This window comes from Cryptotermes secundus, unplaced genomic scaffold (genome assembly GCF_002891405.2).
Source record: "Cryptotermes secundus unplaced genomic scaffold, Csec_1.0 scaffold736, whole genome shotgun sequence".
Classification (NCBI taxonomy): Eukaryota; Metazoa; Arthropoda; class Insecta; order Blattodea; family Kalotermitidae; genus Cryptotermes; species Cryptotermes secundus.
Genome location: NW_019718280.1, coordinates 1,038,080 through 1,047,776, shown reverse-complemented (window position 1 = coordinate 1,047,776; position 9,697 = coordinate 1,038,080). Strand labels below are relative to the sequence as shown.

Below are 9,697 nucleotides of genomic sequence, written 5' to 3'. Positions count from 1 at the left end.
GCACCTGAAGATGGCACTTTTGTGCCGACACATGTAGTGCGAGAGAGAGGAGGAGATAGATGAGTGTATGCACTGGAAGACGGTTGAAATAAATCATGGTATTTCTAACATCTGATTCCATTTAAATAGCGAGGAACGGCATTAAGTATTTAGCATAAATTATATATAAATTCCATACAGCTTATATTAATATAAATTTCAAAGTTTGTCATTAGAGAAAATTTATAAATTTTAGAAACTCGCAAGAATTAATTTTGTGAACTCATTATTAGTAATTTATTAATTTCTTTATTTAATACTTACGTATTTATGGGGTAATTAAAGTCATTCCCTTAGAGCCTCATTTGAAGCCAGACGGAAATTGTGCAAATAAAGAAGGGACGATTTTAGTGGGGAGGAGTTATTTCATAACGCAGACTGTACTGGAATATTGAATGATAGGGAGACAAATTAATTAAGATGAGAGAGAGTTTGGAAGGAAGCGGTCGTGGATGACTCATGGTATCATCCCGACATTTGTCTTAGGTGATACAGAAAACCATGAGAACTCTGTCGGCAGAAAACATGCCCCCGTCAAGATCGAAAAAATATCTCATGCAGAATACGAGTGTGTGTGTGTGTGTGTGTGTATATATATATGTATATGTTGAAACGTGTAGGCCTATTGTGACTAAACATGTCCCCCAGAACAACCTGCAGATATTACAGCATGAGCTCCAAATTACCTAGTCTATGTGCCGTGATAGAAATGCATAAATTCCTAATAGCTATACAACTTATAGTTATTCTGCGCAACTTTCAATCGTAAAATATGGCCAGATACCAAACACAAGTGCTAGAAGAAAGGGTCCAACTACCGCAAAAATAGAACATAAGAAACATAATACGAATCATTATAGACCTCATTTACAGAAAGAGATACAAAGACACGTTTGTTCGATATATCTAATAACCATAAATACAAATAGCTAATACCCAATGAGACAGAAAAACATGAATAAAGATAAAAACAACACAAAATATATTATAACAAAACCAATACCAAATAAATAAATTCATAAATAACAAACTGTACAATACAAACACTATACAGAACCAACAACACGACAAAGAAAACAAAACAAAAAGAATACATTTACATATTTCGGAACTGAATAAAGCGAATTACAAAAATACTCAAAGACAATGTCATCAAAATAGCCCTCAGAACTAACAGTGCCACACTGAAACACAACAAAAATAACTCAGAAATGATTGAAACTCTATCAAATTTGAAAAGAAGGACTGGAATATGCCAAATATTAAAATCAAAATTATCAGACCCAAAATTATAGGGTGGTGTGTAAAATTATTTTAATGTTTTGAACTTAAGTTTGTAAGCATATGTTCTGCATATCCTTTTGTAAAAACATAAATCCTGATACAACCTGTCCCCCTCCCCCGGGGGAAATATTTCTGTGCTTTTAGCTTACAGTGTCATAACGAAATTAGTTCACTAACGGATATCTTTCGGAATTATGTGAATACCTAAAAAACACACTTTCTTTAAAGATTTAGAAAATATCAGTAAGGTATTTCGTCACACAACTTAAACATTTTGTTTTTTTTTTGCTAGTGGGGTGGGACTAAGTCCCTTGTACTGCGGTCACTTCTGGCCTATTGTACCAGCCCCAGATAATAGGTGAGGGTGATTGTGGAGCAACTGGTGGAATGAAGATTGGCAGGGGAAACCGAAGTACTCGGAGACAACCTGCCCCACCGCCACTTCGTCCACCACAAAACCCACTTGACCAGACCCCGGGATAGAACCCGGGCCGCCGCGGTGGGAAGCCAGCGACTAACCGCTCGAGCTATGGCGCGGTCACAACTTAAACATTGGTCGGATGTGAATTCCTGCTACAGCCATTTATTCGTGCAGAGCTGATTCTGAATTCTAGCAGCCTTTAACACTTTAAAGTGGAATAGTGACGTGTTTAAAGGCGCTCTGAGAATGAAACTTACTGCAGATCTTCCCTGGACTACGTGTTAAAGGATGAATGGGCACTTACCGCAGTTTATCTCCGACATACATACCTAGTAATTTGCTATCTTACACTGTGCTTGCACACACGCAGGAATGGGCAAATTTAATGGAATCGAATTCAGAACTCTGCAAAATAGACGAAAGGTAAATTTTACCGTCGGCTTCCTTGTATTAAACAAGTGTAAAAGCACCATGAAAATTGAGAACCTGAAGTTGCTCTAATGCTGACAACTCATCCCACCACTAGAAGTAACTCAGGGCCGTCACCCCCCCCCTTCGCCCATCACCTCAGACGATCACATAACCCCATAACACCATAACACCATAACATGTACCTTAACGCTATACGTGTATTCCCAACTTCTTGATATTGGCGAGTGGGAGTGTCGTAAACAAAGTTTTGTATGTAATCAGACTGTACACTTCTGGCTTGACACACCATGCGCTTCTGTGAGCCGGTACTGACGCTCAGGAGGAACATGCTGCCTCCATCATCAGGGTAGAAACTTGTAGGTTCAGGAATAACAGACCCGTAACTGCCTCTAAAATACAAGGAATTGGTTTTGAGATTCTAGCAGATGAAGTAAAGACAGGAATCCAGTCCAAGAGAATAAAAATGGTAAGGGAAAAGAGGATAATTTCTTCTGTGGCTCGGGCCGTTTACTTGATGTACTTTAATTCTCAACCTATACAATATAACCCTGAAGATAATGGCACCATATTCTTACGAAACATCGGTATCGGCTCATCGCCGCTTGAGCACCTCGAAACTTACAACGTACAGTATATGCCAATCCTTGAACACCACAGGCATCAATCCAGCCCAGGGTCATCTGTCGCATTTTACAACTTAACAGTGCGGAACAAAGCACAATTACTAAGGGTTATGTCATCTGGTATATGACGCCACATAGTCCGTTGCAAGTCAGCTGACACTTCAGAAAACATGTCGCCCCCATTATCATGGTAGAAGAATGTGCCAAGCAAGAAATCAGAAAGAGAGAGAGAGAGCTGGCGACAAGTAGAGCTTATTTTTCGACCCTGCAGTTGCAGGAGACATGTTCCTGCAAAACAGCGGTTGATTTTCAAAAGACTACACAACATTATATCCAAAAAGGTAGAGTTCTTCGTAACCACTGCTGCGATAACCTCAGGTCTTACAAAAACACATTAGTTTGTGCCCTTATATCTATCTTACACTACATGATATAACGACTTCTCCGAACACTGCACACAGAAGGATATACCAGAACGTCGCCTGTCGGTCGAGTGATAACGTGTTACTTTTGCTTGTTGGAAAATCTGTCTTCAGCTGTCCACAGCCACCCCGCCTCCCCAGATGTCGCTGTGGCAAGAGAAGGAACAAAAAGTAGCACCGTCTTTTCCTTCAGCTAGTGCTAGAAACTGTGATACTCGTCTGCAGAATATCTTGAAAATCACCTATTTTCAGTGATACACAACCCTAAAATGAGAGCAAGAAATCTCCCAGTGGTGAAGATGTGAAGATATTTCGCCAATTAAATCTCTGTTGTGTTTTGAGAAAAGAAAAATTATCGTCCTAGCTCCTGAGGGAATGAGAATCTTATTATGTTGGTAGTATTGGCCACATGGAAGTTTCTGTCCCCTTTTCATCGATAAAAACGAAGGTCAGTATCTTATAAGAAGATAATGCTGAAAGAAAGAAGGTGGGTGTGAAAGGATGGATTGGGGAGAAGTTTCCTCTCTGTCCTTTTTATGGCGAGGCAAGATCAGTTTCTTTCTTATTTGGACATTCAACTAGGATTAGGATCTCTTTTATTGGCTGATTGTCTCTGCCGTTGTTAGAAGGAAGAAAGGGTCTTATTGGATTGGCTGGTGTAGTGGTGAATTCCGATGGCTTGGGACCACATGACGTCAAATGAGACACAAAGAAATACCGTCACGATTTCATAAGAAAGGGTGTCAAAATGTACAGGATGAAGAAGAATGAATATTAGTTCAACCTACGATATCTAACCATCATCTGAAGACAGGGGGTTCAATTCCCGGCAAGGTTAAAAATTTTCCTCTTCAACACGCCCAGAGACCCTTCGGGGTCAAATAGCACAATTAAATGTTGTCAGTAAAAGGTAAAATTGCCACTTTGCTTAACTGATTAAGCACTGACCTATGAAGGACTACTGGGGGAGTGATTGTATAGATCCGCATTTTCTTGACCTCGGCACTAGCTGGAGGTAAGTGGTCAGCTTCACACCTCGGTCACTTTACCCCCAAGGAAAGATCCCCCAAGCACCCATTGGATAGGAGGCTGGGTGGGCCCCACAGCCGGTATGGACCCTGACTCTACCGGGAATTGTACAAAATTTCATGAAAAATGGTTTTATTAAAATTCGGGACAGACAACTAGAAACATGTACCAATGGAATAGAGTTTCAAAGCGAGGGGTGGTATTCAGAAGAACATGTGCTTCACATAACTAAACCATTTTGAACTATTTCTACTAGTCACCCTGTATTATGCAGGGTAGAAGAACTTATTTTAACAATATTTTATAATTTTAGTATCAATATTTGCTAACTTATTTTTCTTTAATTTTCATCCGTTTTTAATCCATGGAGTGATTCGATTCCTCCCCCACCCCCACCTATGCTTATGTTCATTAGCGGCATTCTTTTACATAGCCTCCAATCTACGTGCCAGGCTGTAGTAAAAAATCTGTATTTCATGAAATACTGTAATGCGGAGAAGAAACGGAAAAATAAACGCGAGAGCGGAAGAAACGTTATGAAGATATGTCAAGCCACATAAAAGCCAGACTTTTTCAAATGCACAGAGGCAATCCACACAGAAGTGTAATACAAACATAAATGCGGGATCCCGGAAGGGAAATTGTTACATATCCGTGGACAAAGTGGAACCCCTGTGATGCGCATTCACTTCATCTCTTGAGCATTTAGGTCAAGAGTTAACAGGCAATTTGTTTTCAGACCTTCATTTACCATGTTCGTGCATATCTTAAAATTATGGAACTGCATAACATCGTCACATTATTCGGACGTATCCTATATTTTGCTTTTATTTTTCCAGTCTCCACACCAGTTTTAGTCTTCCGCATATTTTGCGCCTTACAAGGTGTTTCAAAATAAACTGTATCCTCCTCACAAATATAAATATAAGAATGCTTAGAGGTCATGATATAATGTTTGAAAAGCTTCGCTAAAATTTGAACAGGAAGTCGCGTAGCCATCCTGCTGACAATTGGAGCCATCTAACTGTCAGACACTGAAAATAACTCTAACGCCAGTATATAACATATATAAATAATTATTCATACGCCATCTATTACGGTATATATATGTATAAACATGCAGCTTTGTGTACACACAAACGCATAACTTCTTATATGAATTATGTACCCTAAACTATTCAGTGCCGATCCGGTTGCTGAACTGGCGACGCTCTGAACTTGTAACCAGGAATGTTCTTAGCAATTGTCCTCAAATCGTTTAGGAAAATTCTGGCTTAGTGACTCGAATTATGACATGAATACTATCTTCCACATACTTTCTAGCTTATTATTCAAGAATCATACTATTGCTTGCCCCAGTGCAGCCTCAGATATTAACAGGATCATCTACTAATGCAGTGCCTTTGCTAAGCGTCGACTGCGAAACGGGCAAATATACGAGAGCTCCACAATCAATCATTTTTTCACGGCAACAATTCCACTGCAACAGAGGAACGGTGTTTTCTACGCAGTCCGTAACGAGATTTAGCTTTTGCAATTATTCCCGGTGGCGGCGGTTTCGAATAGCTCCACCGTACCCCTGCGAGTCGTAGGAGGCGACTTAAAGGAAATACAGTGTCTGGTGCTATAACTGAGGCACCCTCTAAATACGGGGACCTTACCCTCCATGTTGGGGGCGTCTCGACAGTAAATTATGGTCATGAGCTCCGCGGGATTCGGAGTCGAGAATGGCTGCGCGGGCGAAGATCAGCAACAAGTGTAAACGAAAGACTCGCCTTATCGTCAGAGAAGGTGCCCCTCATCAACAAACCCACAGCTGTCTGACAGTAATAAGAATCTGGTCTTGGGCCCCAGATTGGTGCTTAACACGACAGAATGGCCAGCTGACCGTCGGTCGAAACATAACTATGACTTTGACTTGAACATGGTGAGGTTAGTGAGCTGGTTTGTGACTTAGACTACCGGGGTTCAGTCGTTGTGAGCTGTTGCTGTGAGAAACTGGTAGCTGCGGTCGGGACAGTTCGGGAACACAGAGGAAGGGGAAACATCCGCCCTTGGAAGCCGCTAAGCAGCCTCCGTAGTCTAGGGGTAACGTTCCCACCTCATGACTCGAGGTACGCGGGTTCAAACCCGGCGGTCGTGGAATTTTTAAGGGCGGAAAAATTCAAGGGACAGTCCTCCGGGAGGGACTTTAAGCCGTGGGTCCCGTGTCGTAGATTTATGGCATGTAAAAGATCCTCATGTCTCTAGGAGACCTCTGAGCAAAATTAGGCAAAGTTTCCCGCCCAAGTAGTTTCCAATTCCTCCGGTAGATGGGGAAGTATCGGGTACCACTGCCAGAGAGGTGGCCGACCTCGGTGGCAGGACGGGGCTGATAGCGAGCACCAGTACTGGCAGGGCATGGCGACTGGTAGAATATCAAAGGGGGACGTACAATAGACTNGGCCGCTCTGTGTCAAAGAGTCCAATAAATCCGGTTATCAATCAAAATCCCGTCTACAGTCGCTCTAGCACTTAATGGACCGACTCAGTCTCCCGCCTGTGTATTTCAGAACAAAGAGAATATTTCTCACACTGTTGGAGCCAGAGCCTGCCGGAGGCAACACGGAAACCAAAGCATATACGTTCTTTTAAAAAACCCCTATACACTAACTGGAAATTAGATCAGATAAAGAAAGAACTTGAAGTTTATGCCAGCACCACAGAAAGTAGGTCAGCTGAAAATTAGGTTCTCTCTAACTCACTACACAAGAAAAAACTTTTTCTTACAGCAATGTTAGTAAGGCTATAATTCAAGTAACGTTATATATAAATTTCGTACCCGCGTGTGTCTTCAGACTAAAATAAATGGACTGAAAGCTTCTCAGGCTCCATCCTGCCTTTATTTCTCGGAGGGTGACATGTTGAAACACTTGGTACGTGATCCGAATCTAAAAGCCAGATCTATCTACAGCATGCACACTGATTGATAGCCACTCACGTACCCTGTCCCTGTTATGTACCGCAGAACACACTACCCATAAGCCTTTGCGAAGTTCTAGCCCAAGAATCGCACTTTTAATATACTGTAATGCAGTAACATTCTTACATTTCTCAGACGAGATTTGATAGATACTTCTGTTATTCAGAGACGCTGGGCGAAATTCAGATGCCAAGCAGCGTTGAATAAAATCCGAAACTGACCACCGGTGGTAAGAAATTAGAAACAGGTAGTCGTGGCCTACTTCAAAATACATTCCCTGCATTTGCCTGCAAAACTAAGCAGCTCGTGAACATTTCAGTCGTCAGATCCAGTAGCTGTGTAGTAATGAACACAGAGTATGTCGTTAATATGAAACAAAATTACTCTTACTTTGCTTTCATCATTCGAGTGAAAGATTTCGGTGAAAGAATACGGGGAAGTGGATTCGCAATGGGCCGATGACGGTGGGCCTGCGATGTAGGGAACGAATTGTCTTCACTCGCTCAAACACTGGGATCGTGAGTTCGAATCCCACTCGAGGCATGAATGTCTGCGTTTATTCTGTGTTCATGTTTCTCTGTGTGTAGGTAGCGGCCTTGCGACGTCCTGATCACTCCTCCGAGGAGTCCTACCGACTGTGTATAGGATTAAAAACTGAAAAAGCGGCCAAGGTGCATGGATAGAGGGATTCTAAATGGGAGAAACCTACTCTGTTGGGTTCCATAGAAAAAGCTAACCTCAGTCACTGGACGAAGCCAGCAGAGTAAATGTCCCATCCCTCATCTGAGGACGGAAACATATCCAGTTTCCGAAATGTTGTGTTATTTTGTATGTTTTGGAATACCACACAATGAATAAAGTCCAAAATATGGGGAAGGTTATGTCGGGTAAACTCAACGTAGCCTCTACACTTCTTACGTAATTTGATAATCCCTAAACTGCCTGAGTGAGACTTCAAATCCCAAGTCAGGACGGAATGCAGCTCTCTTCACGTATCTACGTACATTCCAGCAACAGACAGGGTTACTTGCGGTCGCAAGCTCAAGAAGTTAGAGTAGGCCCCAAATCTTAGCTGTCAGGTCATAACAAGTCTATGGAGTCCAGATACAATGGAACGCATGCGCATGTGCCACCAATCAAAGGAAGTACAAGTGCTGCTTGATGAAAATTTCAAAGTTTACAAAAAAACTGCTATATCTGAGAGCACATCATACCAATTGGCATACTCTCTGAGCTACATAGTCAAGAAATGTATTTTTCTTTTACAACCAAGTCCTTAGGCACATTTTACACACGTATTTTAATCCGGTATCATTTTGCAACATCCCAAGCTTGGCAAATATAATGAGTTGCCTGATTTACGCAACATTTTGAATGGATGGAAGTTCTTTTGTCTGCTGCTGAATTTGAATGATGTTTGGCGGACGGGAATATATATATATATATATATATATATATATAGCTGAGCACTTTAGTCTTTGATCCTGGGTTTTAAAGTTTAATATTACTCGTGAGAATTACAGAAATTTAAGACGCTACGTACTGGTCAAATTCCTGAGTAATTTGTTCAAGCATCATCAGAAATATGACATTACGAGAGGCATAAAATCAATTTCCTTTGGAATAAGCAACGAGTGCCTCAGTAGTGCAAGGAGTCTATTATAACACCTGCTTAGAGGAAAGATTGAAATTTAGAATGGAGTGAAGGTTCTCACAACGGCGTTTATGATTTATTCTAACCCAGAAACTTCGAATAAACTCCAGTAATTATCGGAGCATAACATAAAAAAACTTCATGGAAAGTTTAATACATAATTATTCTCTCTGGTGCACGTGGTATCATAGTTAGTTGAGGCATTACTTTACAAGCCGGAAGGTCGCTGCATCGATTCCCGATGGGTTATTTTGGATTTTTCAATTGACCTAATCTTTCCAGCCCTATGGCCCTATGGTCGACTCAGCCTCTAACAGAAATGAGTACTTTCTGGGATAAAGGGCGGCAGGCGCGAAAGGCTGAAAATCTCTCACCGCCATCTGTAGGCTGTTTGTTTAGAAAATATGTGAGCCTCGACGTCTCACAACCCTACGGGCGTTCACGGCCGGTTAAAGGGATAGCTTTACCTTATGTTTTATTATTCTCTCTAGGCTAGACGAAGGTATTTTTGGCAATTAACAAGGATTTCTACGTAACGGGTAAACCAAAGACCGTAATTTTGCTCTAATCAAATTCTCGACAGTACATCAGCTATTTAAAGACATCAACAAATTCTACGATTCGAGTGACAGTGATGTATTGTGGAAGCTTCTTGTTGAGTTTAGCACAGACATGAGACCAGTTAGGCTCATAAAATGTGTTAAACGAAACCGATAGTAAAGTACAAAAGATCTTATACTTCTACCCAGAAAGATTTCTAACATGATCATATTCTGTCCGTTTCAGAGGCACTATGCTACAAGACGAGAGGTCGCGGGTTCGAGTATCGAT

At 41.3% G+C, this 9,697-nt stretch overlaps 1 protein-coding gene across 1 annotated transcript in view; it reads right to left on the bottom strand.

Moving 5' to 3' along the window:
• Positions 1-9,697, bottom strand: part of LOC111875469 (neuroligin-3-like) — a 1,112,233-nt gene that overhangs the window by 450,118 nt on the left and 652,418 nt on the right. The gene's annotated exons all lie outside the window — the stretch shown is intronic.